This window comes from Cupressus sempervirens, chromosome 1 (genome assembly GCF_028749045.1).
Source record: "Cupressus sempervirens isolate cs-2001-9-10 chromosome 1, ASM2874904v1, whole genome shotgun sequence".
In the NCBI taxonomy this organism is placed as follows: Eukaryota; Viridiplantae; Streptophyta; class Pinopsida; order Cupressales; family Cupressaceae; genus Cupressus; species Cupressus sempervirens.
In genome coordinates, this window is record NC_143118.1 from 857,798,162 (window position 1) to 857,811,825 (window position 13,664).

General features: G+C 31.9%; 1 non-coding gene across 1 annotated transcript; it reads right to left on the reverse strand.

The window, feature by feature from the left end:
- Positions 1-518: 518 nt before the first annotated feature.
- On the reverse strand, positions 519-590 carry TRNAN-GUU (transfer RNA asparagine (anticodon GUU)). The gene has a single exon. It is a non-coding gene; the product is annotated as a tRNA-Asn (tRNA).
- Positions 591-13,664: the final 13,074 nt, after the last annotated feature.

The following is a 13,664-nucleotide window of genomic DNA, read 5'->3' on the forward strand; positions in this document are numbered from 1 at the left end:
AATGAAAGATTATGAAATAATTGATTGAAATGCTTGCTTAAAAACGAAAGACTACGATCGCTAATATGAAGTCCATTTTCATACTTTACCACTTCCTGATAATTCATTTCAAATCCTCGAGCAGATCGAATAAGATTTCACATATCCTATCAACTAGCCCATGATTCAAAGGTTATACAGTCTGCATAAGGTATAAAGATGAAAAGGCCAAGGACCTTCTCTTGATCGAAATCAATTCTCTCAATTGATGAATATAGCTCACTCATAATTTGAAATAAATGAGCGGGCTAACCCTGGGTTTTAGATTATTCCCAATCTACACAAAGATGTTGGTAACATTGCTAAAATTATCAATGAAGTTCTAATTAATAGTTGAAAAAAAGAATGTGTCGGAGCGAAGAGAGGTTTACTCCAATTCAGCTAAATTGGGCAAATTTTGAACTCTTTTTATGGTGGACCTTACTTATAATTATGGAACCAAGTGCTTGAAGAAAAAAGAAAAAAGAAAAAAAAGAGCTCTCCTCAAATAGGATTTGAACCTACGACCAATCGGTTAACAACCGACCGCTCTACCACTGAGCTACTGAGGAATAACGAAGGTATGATAGCACTTAAAACTACAATTTGTGAGTAAATAACCCTAATTTGAATAAGCAAGCGTCTTAATTAGTAAGAGCCCTTGGTTCTTTTCTTACCAATACGCCGTGCAAGCCTGGTGCCGATGAGAAAGAGTTCTAGAAGGTCATACAAAAAAAACTGTCTTATAGAATGGGATCTTAAATAATTCATAATCTCTCTTTAAGAGACCCAATTCTAATTGGGTATGATTAGTTAATTTACAAGTCCTTAATATGTCTTTAGATCTACTTAATGTAAAGGATCATAATGACAAAATATAACAACAACACGTATGTGAGTGTATTTGTATCAGTTCAAACAATGCACTGATATACACACATTCATATATGTGTAGATTTGCATTAAATTAATTATTCTTGTATATGAATGACACTATCATAAATCAATAGGGTAAGAACTTCCTTATCACAAGAGAAACATGGATTGTTTCTAAAGGTATATGACACTCCATCTTTATACTTTAATGATATAATCTACTAAATTTATTTATTTTCCATTAAAAGCACTCCATTTCCTATTGCAGTGTTGATAGAATGCATTTTGAGGATGCAACTAGATGTGGGAAATCTCTTTCTTCTAATTGGAGCTCAGGATTCTTCCTCTACCCTCAATAGGTTCAATAGTGAAGTAAGTATAGCTAAGTTTTTTTGCATCTTATTTATAAGTACTACAACTATTTCTTTGTTATATTGAGTTTTAGTACATCAAAATTTGCATGGAGAGAAATTTGTTTGTCTTATCAAAATGCCTTGTATTCTTGTCTTGTTAAATTATGAGTGTAGAGATATTCAAGTTGTAGAAAAAATGTGATGGGTATGAGAAATTCATGCTACAACACTTGGTTCCCATAAAAGGTGACATGACTCAGGATGATCTTGGAATAGAAGAGGATGTGCTTGATATGCTCACTAAGGAAATAGACATTATTGTCAATAACTATTTACATCCATTATTTGTGCACCTAGGAATCAAAGGTATGAAAATTTATTACTTGTAAGTTGTAACTATAATTTTCATACACTTCACATTCTCATCCAATTCATTAAACAAAACCAATTCATAAAACAACATAATTTACCTTCTACTATCAATAAATAAAATGAATAACCCTATCATATGAATTCAATCTTAGGTAATTTCTTTCATTTTGTACCTTCTAAAAGATTTTAAAATTGTGGTTGAGTACATTTGTATACCATTAAATAAATATGTTTGTGTTTATTTTAGTTGGTTTAATAATTACATTTCAAATTACTACTTTAATGCCTTTGAATTGAATTATGTATAAGGTAGCTTTAACATTGGAGAATGTAAACTTATTCTTAAGATAACTCACACTTTGGTATATATTAAAATGTGAGGTTATCATTTTATAAGACCTATTTTTTTCTACATTGCCTTTTTTTATACCATCTACATTGGCCATCAAAGATGAATGAGCATAATGTTCTATAGTGTGTAGTATATGGAGTAAAAAATTCCATAAAATTCATGAGAAATTCCATGATAAATGATGTTTTAATGGATCTCGCTATTTTTTCAAAGTTATGCTCATTTTTTTTTCTTATTGTTATTGTGCTTAAGAAAGATAGTTTATGGAGGATGCTTATTGACTATAGGGTCTTGTAACACAACCTCTAGGAAGTAGTAATTTCTTTGGCAGCTATCATTCATTTTTTAAGGCACTGCATGTATATGTTTCCTTGATTACCATTTTCTACTTCCCATTTTTCTATATTACCTTTTTATGCCATATACATTGGCCATTGAAGATGAATGCTAATTTTAGACGTTTATTGCATCAATCTCTTAGTTTTAGGAAATGTAGGAAGCTTCCCTAGTTCAATATCAAAGGTCAATAATGATCTTGCTAAGGTTATTTTTCTTCCACTATCACACACAGACACACATGGTACTTTTGAGGAAGAAAATTAGGGATAGTTGAAACATCAATCCACAAGCATGGACAACAAGTGGAGATTAAAAGCATAATTTACAACACATGTTTGCATGTTTGTTAGAGATGTATAAAGGTTTTTAAAGTTATATATTGTCAATTAACATTAGAATTTTGACTCTGATAGGTGAGGTCATGACCTCAACAAGAAAGTAGATTGAAATAGCTAAATGACCAAAAGACTTATATTCAAAATAGATAAGAACCCCTTTATTTAAAAACAACCAAGAAGTTCTGATCACCAACAATGTTTTTGAAAATCTTCATTGTATACACCCTTCACTTGTATGTAAGAGTTGATTAGAGAAGTTATATGCACAAGAAAAGAGCACACAATTTTCCACAATGTTGTTGGGAGATGACCCAACCACAAATGTACTAGTGATATATCCAAATCTTACAAAATCATCACTACTACATGGTTGGGAAAAGCTCCCAGCAATGCTTCAACAAATCTGTGAGTTCATCACTTATTCATTTACCTTCTCTAAGAAAATATTATATGCAGAGGTAAAGGTTGTATATGTTGAGGATATTCTAAAAATGATTGGTGGTCAAAAATTCTTAGTGGTTTATTAAAAAGAGTGTTCATAGTTGTTTTAATTAGCAATCTTCTAGTCTATTAGTTGTTTCATTTTTCTATATTGTTGGACACATGCCCTCACTTATAAAATTCAAATTTTGACATCCAAAAATGGTTTATAATTTAAAAAACCTATCCACATCTAACATAAATACAAATGTGTGTTGGAAAATAAATTTTTAAGTTATGCCTTCTTTTCATGGATATGGATTGTGGTTTTGTTACCCCCCTACTTTATTCCTCAAAAGAATCGTTTATAGGTTATCAAAATTTAGACATAATATGGATAATTTCTAATAGAAAATTTGACATATGTTATCAAACAACCAACAAAAAATCAAAATAGTGTCCGTCGTGGATGTTATACATGCAACGACACACACATTGGAATGTGTGTTAGTTTTCTAGTGACAAGATGTCAACACAAACCCAATTAAATATTTTTCATCAGTTCTATTTTGATGTCTCTAGTGTGGGCATTACAATATTTGTTGATGTTAGACGTGCAACTAACACATCAACCATCACAAATTTTGATGCTCATTTAGCAACAACAAGTGTAGTCGAGCCTCCGAGGAATTGTGATTGACTAGCGCGATAAACCATTAATTAGAAATCATTGTTAGAGGACATTAATCTCCTCTTAGATGATAGATTCAACACACCTATTATCTAACCTCCATTAGAAATTACATTATAGGATTCTCATGCATTCTCCTTTGAGCATCAACTAGGCCTTCCAGCTTCACCTTGCATTCTGGGGGTTCATCTTCCTTGTCCATTGCCTTTGTTTCTTCTAGATTAGAGACACATTGGTCTAATCATTGACACATGAGTTCTACCATTCTGGGGGGGCTACCGAGTCTCAAACCTCTATCATAGGGTGGTTTCATTGTAAGTATGGTTTTGAGAGATTTTGTTTAGACATATCATTTGTACTTTATTTTCATCTCTGTTTGAAGTAGATTTTCCCCCATGTGGTTTTCACTATTTTTCCTCTTTTCAAAGATTTGGTTGTGATTGGGTACTTCATCAAGCCATATTATTAGGACCTAAGTTTTAATTCAGCATTGGACCATTCCTTTGTTTTCTTTCTTACATTGTTTGTAGCTTCATTCTTGCTCATCTTTTTTTTTTGGGGGGGGTGTTAGAGTAAAGTGTTAATTACATTACATTAACTAAATTAGCTTTACTCTCATCTTAAGATTTCACTTTCATGCACTTCAATTAGTCTCATTTAATAAATATATTAATTATTAAATGCTTTTACCTCTTAGGGTTTCCCTTTTAGGTTTTTGATCTCCTTCTATAAGGATAGATCCGTTATATATTTTACCCATTCTTTTAGTGTGATAATATAATCTTGTATATTGTCAGAGCCAAACCCTTATCTTTTTTCTATTTACTTATTGTTGTGGTGTGGAGCTTAATCAGACTCAGAGGTTTATTTGACACATTTTCCCTCTAGATTATTTCTACGAGGGTTTGGGGGTAGCACCCTAGGTGCGCTCCTTGTTGTAGTATAGGGTGGGGTTGAGGGGCAACGCCCCCCCCGAGGGTTTTTGAGGGTAGCACCCTCAAAGCCAAAAATGACCTTATATTGTAAAAGGCCTATTTTTCTATTATTCTAGCACTAATTTTATAAGTGACAAAAAACTTGTATAAAAAGTCTTATGGCAAGGGATCAATTTTGATGAAGAAATTAGGGCTCTCTTGATTTTGTGTTCTTTGCCTGAAAGTTGAAATGGCTTGGTAATGGTTGTAAGTAATTCCAATTTTGGATCTAATACTCTAAAATATGATGATGTGATTGGTGTTGTTTTGAGTGAGGAAACTCGTAGGAAAAGCTCAGGTGGATCTACATCAGGAAGTGCTTTGAATGCACAAAGAAGAGGAAAAATGATTGAGAAAGGAAATAATTATAAAAATTGTTGGAAATCGAGAGGAAAGTCAAAGAGTAAGAGGTCTCAATCGAGAGGATTGAGAGATTGCACATGCATTTGCTATGAGGGATTTTGGGGCAGAAAAACAAATCCTTGGTATGATGATTTGGAGAGATAGGAAGAATAAGAAATTGACATTATCTCAGGCTGATTAGATTGCAAAGGTGTTGCAACGTTTCTCTATGGAGAATGCTAAAGTTGTCAACACACCTTTACTTGGTCATTTGAAGTTGACTAAGGAGATGTGTCGCAAGACACAAGAAGAGGAAGATAAGATGTCTAAGGTACCTTATGCTTTAGCTGTAGGAAGCTTGATGTATGCTATAGTATGTACAAGGCCAGATATTGCAGATGTAGTGGGAGTTGTCAGTAGGTATTCGAGTCATCCAGGGCTTGAGCATTGGAATGTAGTTAAATGGATTCTCAAATATTTGAGAGGAACATCTAGTAAGTGTTTACATTTTGAGGGCTCTACTACTGATTTACAAGGCTACGTTGACTTAGATTTGGTAGGGGACATTGATACTAGGTAGAATACTACAAGTTATATATTTACTATTGGTAGAGCAGCAATGAGTTGGGTTTCTAGGTTATAGAAGGTTAATGCTTTATCCACTATAGAGATAGAGTATGTTGCTACTACAGAGGCAACCAAGGAGATGATATGGCTTTAGTTCTTCATGGAAGAATTGGAACACCCACAGAGGGATAATTATTTTTTGATAGATAGCCAGAGTGCCATTCATCTTGTAAAGAATTCAGATCTACATTCAAAGACAAAACACATTCAATTGCAGTACCATTTTATTCGGTCAATTTTGGATGATGGATAGTTAAAGCTAGATAAGATACATATAGATGACAATCCAATGTATATGTTTACTAAGGTAGTAGTAAGGGAGAAGTTTAATTCCTCTTCAACTTTAATTGGTCTTCTAGATTGAACAGAATAAAAGAACAACAATGTCTAGGGTGATTTGATATTCCAGTGGGAGCTATAGGTTTAGTAGGGCTATGATCAATCTTTAAGTAGGAGGTTATTATTGTGGAGTCTGATCTGTCTCCAAGTTAGAGATTATTGTGATATGGAGCCTAATCAAACTTAGAGGTTTATTTGATGCAATTTCCCTCCAAATTATTTCTATGGGGGTTTAAGGATAGCACCCCCAAGATGGGGTCAAGGGGCAGCACCCCTGCAGAGTCCTGGGGTAGTGCCCTAGGTGCGCTCCCTGTTGTAGTATAGTATGGGGTTGAGGGGCAATGCTTCACTCGAGGTTTTCTAAGCTAATGCCCCCGAAGCCAAAAATGAACTTATATTGTAAAAGGCATAGGCTACTATTTTTCTATTATTCCAGCCCTAATTATGTAAGCAAAAAAAAAAATTGTATAAAAAGGCTTAAGGTTATGGATTTTCATAATGTGTGATGTGAAAATTGGTTCTTGTGTTGGAATTGAGCTGTAAGTGTTAATTTTTTAGCATCAGTAGAAGTAAAATGATGCTTATCTGATCTGTGTTTATGTTTTAGATAAACAGTTATTGTTGATTCTTATATATATAATATATATGTAATATGTATTATATACATTATGCATTATATATAATAATAGAATAATATTATATTATATCACATATATGGTTAATGTATTAATATATATATATATATATATATATATATATATATATATATATATATATATATATATATATATATATATATATATATATATATATATATATATATATATATATATATATATATATATATATATATATATATATATATATATATATATATATGTTAAAGATGAGTTATATGCATATAGTTATTTATAACATGGTGATTAACTATAGAGACTGATGTAAATAGCATCAATGTAATAAACCACATGTTGGGATATATGAGTATCCTTTAAAAATCCATGAAATAAATTCCATTTTTAGACATCTCATGAGGCAAAACAAAACTCTTTCCAACATTGGTTTACAATACTTTGCCATTCACATGGTCTGACTGCTATACCCAAGTACATTAATCATAACTTTCAATCCTTACATTTTCTTGCAAAAACCTTTGGATTATTTGTTCTAAATTAGAAATTCTAAAACATATCAAAAGATGAGCCAAAATAACTAAATCCATTAGACGTTATAGTCTCTGCATGTAGACCCATTTTCTCTGTCATAAATCAGAAGTAAAACTAGTAACCCTTCCTTGGGAGCCTAATAACTTTCTCTAAAAAACTCCAAATAAAACCAATTTTTTTTTCAAGAAACCTTATATGAGTTTTTCTTCTAAATATATAATCTATTAAATTTTCCAATTCATAAATTGTTCTACAAGCACCAATCATTGCCTGTAACTTCAAAACAAATCTTTAAAAACCAGTCTTCATTTAAATTACCATACCTGACACATATCTGAATGAAAATGACTCAAAAAAATTGGAAATAAAAGCTGATTCATATATCTTTCCAATTAATATAACTAGAACTTTTTTTTCATCCAAATATTCCTATACCAAACATATAAATCTGACTGTAGCTGGGCATTCCCAAATCTGCAAATGACCACTTTTACCAAAACTAGCATAACTTCTTCAAACGTTAATAAAATTGTTCCAAAACAAAAGGAGAGAGAATATTATTCATCCTAATCTTCAAATATATAAAAAATAAAAGGGTTCCAGGCTGTACATGGCCGTACAAGACCTGGAACCAGCACTAAAAAAGTTAAAACCAATCAAAAAGGCAAATTCTTGAAAACCAATTGCTTCAAAATGACTTTTTTTTGTTCTCATTCACCCCTCTCTATTTGGAATGACCAATAAAATGATTTTAAAGTGGCTTTGGTGGTTTACAACTTCCCAACCACCTTTTTAACCAACCCAACACAATCTTTTAACCCTTGTACATTTTTCAATGCTTTTTGAAGCACTCCCATTACAATGAAAATGTATTTTTTTTTCTACTTTTTAATACATCACAATGCAAAGTTAAGCATTTTAACCATTTCTTCAACATGGTTATATGAAATCTAAATGACTTAAATATTACAATATTATGCAATTCATCATAATGTATGAAGGGTCAAGATGCTCCTCGCATCATACTCCTAGACTTAAAAGATTTCCATGTCCCATGGAAATGTGTAGTGGAGAGTTCTGCAATCAAATCTTTCACTTCCTTATCTTTATCACTAGGTCCATGCTTCTTCTACATAGTCTATCTTTTTCAAATGACTCCCATCAATGGAGTAAATATTGGCTGCTAGCCATCATGCTTTATGCTGCTTCATACCACCTTATTGTCATCTTACCCAACAGTAGACTCGGTCCAGTGATGCACTTCCCACTCTTGCTCAGTGGTTGCTCTCAACATCCTACTCCAGACGTATCTCTAATCAAGACAATACCAAGATCCCAGCTTGAGATCTTCACATGCACAATTGCAAATGCATCCTTCTTGCAGCTATGATGGATCCACATACCACCAATTATCTCTACCCACAAAAACACCAGACCTTTCACTGTCTCTGATACCAATCTGATGTAACACGAAGCAATGGAGTAAACCAAATTTTGGGTCCAGTGAGTATCTTTTAAAAATCCATGAAATAAATTCCATTTTTAGACATCTCATGAGGCAAAACAAAACTCTTTCCAACATTGGTTTACAATACTTTGCCATTCACATGGTCTGACTGCTATACCCGAGTACATTAATCATAACTTTCAATCCTTACATTTTCTTGAAAAACCCTTTGGATTATTTGTTCTAAATTAGAAATTATAAAACATATCAAAAGATGAGCCAAAATAAATAAATCCATTAGACGTTACAGTCTCATCATGTAGACCCATTTTCTCTGTCATAAATCAGAAGTAAAACCAGTAACCCTTCCTTGGGAGCCTAATAACTTTCTCTAAAAAACTCCAAATAAAACCAAATTTTTTTTCAAGAAACCTTATATGAGTTTGGCTTCTGAATATATAAGCTATTAAATTTTCCAATTCATAAATTGTTCTACAAGCACCAATCATTGCCTATAACTTCAAAACAAATTTTTAAAAACCAGTCTTCATTAAAATGACCATAACTGACACATATCTGAATGAAAATGACTCAAACAAATTGGAAATAAAAGCTGATTCATATATATTTCAAATTAATATAACTAGAACTTCTGTTTCATCCAAATATACCTATACCAAACATATAAATCTAACTATAGCTGGGCATTCCCAAATCTGCAAATGACTACTTTTACCAAAACTAGCATAACTTCTTCAAAAATTAATAAAATTGTTCCAAAACAAAAGGAGAGAGAATATTATTCATCCTACTCTTCAAATATATAGAAAATACAAGGGTTCTAGGCTGTACATGGCTGTACAAGACCTGGAACCAGCATTAAAATAGTTAAAACCAATCAAAATGGCAAATTCTTGAAAACCAATTGCTTCAAAATGACTTTTTTTTGTTCTCATTCACCCCTCTCTATTTGGAATGACCAATACAATGATTTTAAAGTGGCTTTGGTGGTTTACAACTTCCCAACCACCTTTTTAACCAACCCAACACAATCTTTTAACCCTTGTACATTTTTCAATGCTTTTTGAAGCACTCCCATTACAATGAAAATGTATTTTTTTTTTCTACTTTTTAATACATCACAATGCAAAGTTAAGCATTTTAACCATTTCTTCAACATGGTTGTATGAAATCTAAATGATTTAAATATTACAATATTATGCAATTCATCATAATGTATGAAGGGTCAAGATGCTCCCGCTTCAGAGACATGTCTCCTCCTCTCATATTATACATATATGAGATCCAAATTTGCATTTAGAAATCATCATTTACAATGGAAATGAAAGTAAATTTGCAGAAATGATCTCAATTACTTTAACATGGTATGTGAACAAACAAATACAAGTAATATACATTAATGATGAATTTTCTGACAATGAAATTTTAATAGTACAATACTCCCATACATATATTTACAATTGCAGTGACTGCATAGTTTGCTATCATAACAATAAATGAACAGTTCTCCAACACAATAATACATAGCATATAGTCAACAATAGCCAATTACACCATTTTGAGAGCATTGAGATTGTTCTTGATCAAGACTACAACATAACTGTGGTAATTAATACATATTGCACTTGGAGTTGGCACAATGAGAGTGACCATCTTCATAACAAGTTTTCAAGATGCTTAATAATATCATTATAGTTCATCAATATGGTTGCAAAATATTCAGCCCACTATCAAAGATAATCACTAGCTAATCATTTGTTCATTTTATCCAAATGTTTGAACTATCCAAATGTTTGAACTAATCAAACTTTTAATGGAAATGTACGATGAGATGAGAGTCAAAGACATTGGTATATGATTATTTGAAGATATGTCAATAATGAGACAAGTATTTGAAGGGGTGTGTCAGTATTCATACACACAAGGAATTCAGAGACAAAGAATATATCTTGTAAAGTAGCAAAACAAAGGTTACATCCTCAGTTGGAACGTATGTAATCCAATACATTAGAGCCTAGTTATGATATTTTTCTGCATTTGTAATGGCCAATGATGAAGGAAAATCTAGGTATATAAAATCCCTTCATGTGCTTATTGCTTTGGATGATGTTGACCATGTGAATCAACTAAAATCTTTGATGTGAGAGGGGGCAAAAGTTTTTGATAAGCTTTAGAAAACTACCATATATATCTAGGCACATAATAGATGTTCGTGTCACACCATCGAGAAAACATGATGAGGAATAAGAGATGTTGTAGTCAAATATGGTACACAAATCTTGACCTATGCCTCTTTATTCAGGATAGTGATATGGAGAATCAGGTAGAGAATTTGCTGAGAGCTCATTAAATTACAGATATTGGGTGAAGATTCATATCTTCTCCATGGAGAGAAAGCACCCAGAAGCTCCCCTTTTGGAAGGGAATGACACTTTCAAAAGGCCCAAAGGAATGGAAGCCTTTGATTGAAATAAAAAAGAACTGAAACTCAATTGAGAGGTTATGTTGCTCTCATAACCCACTGGAAAATAGACATATTTAACCAGTGGATTGAAAAGGACCGAATTTATCTCTTACAACCTTTGTATCAATCATCCCAAACAAGACTATGGAAGGAGGAAAGATGCAGTTTATAGAGAGTCACACCATAGTCAAAGAATAGAGTAAACCACCAATCTATGTATCAGCATACATGTAGCGTTTATTAGGAGAATATACTTGAAATTATTAAACTATGATATATAATTAATATTGAATGAATAAACAAGGCGATTAAAATATATTCTGAAGGATATCATAATATCACAAGTTTCATTTTAGATAGTGAAATAAAACATGCAAAATTACCATGAAAGATTACTTGGACAACGTGACTATTCAAATGCATTTCAATGTTGCCAGACCTTTTGAAAATGGATTGAGGATTGAGTATTTAATAGAAAAGACATCCCAGCAAGAGAATATTCAACAAAAGGAGACCCTTTGTCAAATCTTTTTAAGAAATATATGACGTGGAAGGACCTGTAAATTATAGATATTATAAATAATTGAGATATATAGATGACAAGTGTGGAACTATGAGAATGTATATTAGTGATGACACATAAGAGAAGACTACGAATAATCATCCTAGTCATCACTTGCAACCAAATACAAATAGTTCAAAGACATTTTTCTCGCATTTAAGGAAATGATGAAGTTTAGTCATTTAGATACACCAAAAGGAATTCTCAAATCATTCTATGCTAACTCTAAGAAAACTTGACTGATATTAGTTGTAGTGCACATAATGAATAGAACGAAGGAAATTTGTAAAGAAGAAAGGGGCATCTGGTAGATAACAAGGGAGTAATCAATAATGATTATTGGAGGCTTGATTCTACTAAAGTCTGATCGATGTAAGAACACTATCATAACAGTAACGTCTTTTTATCACATTACATCCATTGGTGATGATTTGCTAAAAACATGGTATGATTCTATTGATCTCATCAAGAAGTAAGTATTGTGTTCATTAATTTGTGTTAATTTTTCTTTGTGCAAAGTGGTAATGATTTATTATTTATGTGTATTAACATATAATTGAAAGTTTGAATTTGTATACATGTACTTATATATGTATACTAGCATTTGATGACATTTATTTTGATATAATGATTGAGAGATCTAATATGGGAGTATGGAAGATCAAGTTATTACTTCTATTAATGAAAATATAAATATTACAATTATTTATGTTATTGTTAGTAATAGGAATATGTTTAATATTAAAATGAGGAAATAATATATTGAAAACATAGATTAAAATATACATATTGAATATATGTATATATTTAAATATTTATTTTATCTATATTATATTGGAAATTATATAAAGAGTATTATGTTATATACATAATTAGATCATTATGAATTTTCATTTTATAAATGTAAAATTATTTTCTCACAATTGTAGATTATTTATATAGTGAATTGTGATATTATTAATGAGAAATATAGTTATGTTGTAGGAATCCTAACTAATGTTAAGATTCTTGTGTATACTATAAAAGCTATGTGCCTTGATCTTTTCCTTCGAGAATGTTACTTTAGGCAACTTTGAAAGAAAGGGAGCAGATAGATGATATGATTCAGTCAATCTTCGGTGATCTCAATCATATTGATTTAGAGGGATTAAACCATGTTGTGATGGAATCTTCAATGATCGATAAATTGTAACAGTAAAAAGGACTATAATTCATTCAACTATGTGATCTTAATGGACCTACCCCTTGTGTACATGATATGAAAGTGCAAGTTGGAACATAGAAAGAAGTATTCAAATTTGATGTGATGTGAAAGTGTTCAATGATATACGAGTGGTAACTTTACATTGTGGGGGAAATAATAGGCAACATTTCTTTCCCACTTGAACCATCTTTAGAAAAGGAGATATTCCATGATCCTCATGGGTAGATAAGTACTTGTATCTTTTACATTTATCTATTCATTTATTTGTAATTCTATACATACTATAAGGGTCATTTGCTTTGATCTTTTCCTTTATCTTTGAGGATATTCTTACAAGAAAAGAAGGTTGGTACTTCAATATGCTACCAAATATTGTGCAGACTAAATCTAATGATAGTAGTTCCAAAGACCCTAATGATCAAGATGGATAAAGTGTGGCTCTTGATGCAAGTATCTTTGATGATTGAGATTATGAGATTCTTCTACATTAAGAGGGAGTATGACACTTCTTCGAAGGCAATGCTGGAGCTTAGAAGATTGATACTCAGAGGGAGTCTAGAAATCCATTTGGGTGACTGCATGATGTTGATGAGCCTACTCCTATGTATATCATGAGGGAGTGATGAGTTTGACAGACATCCTTGGGAAAAGAGAGTTTCTAAGGAAGTAACAAGAGGACCTGACTTCCCAGGATCGATGTTCAAAGGGACAAATTTTTTGAGGTGCAATCCTTTGTGGATGATATCATCTCTATGAGGA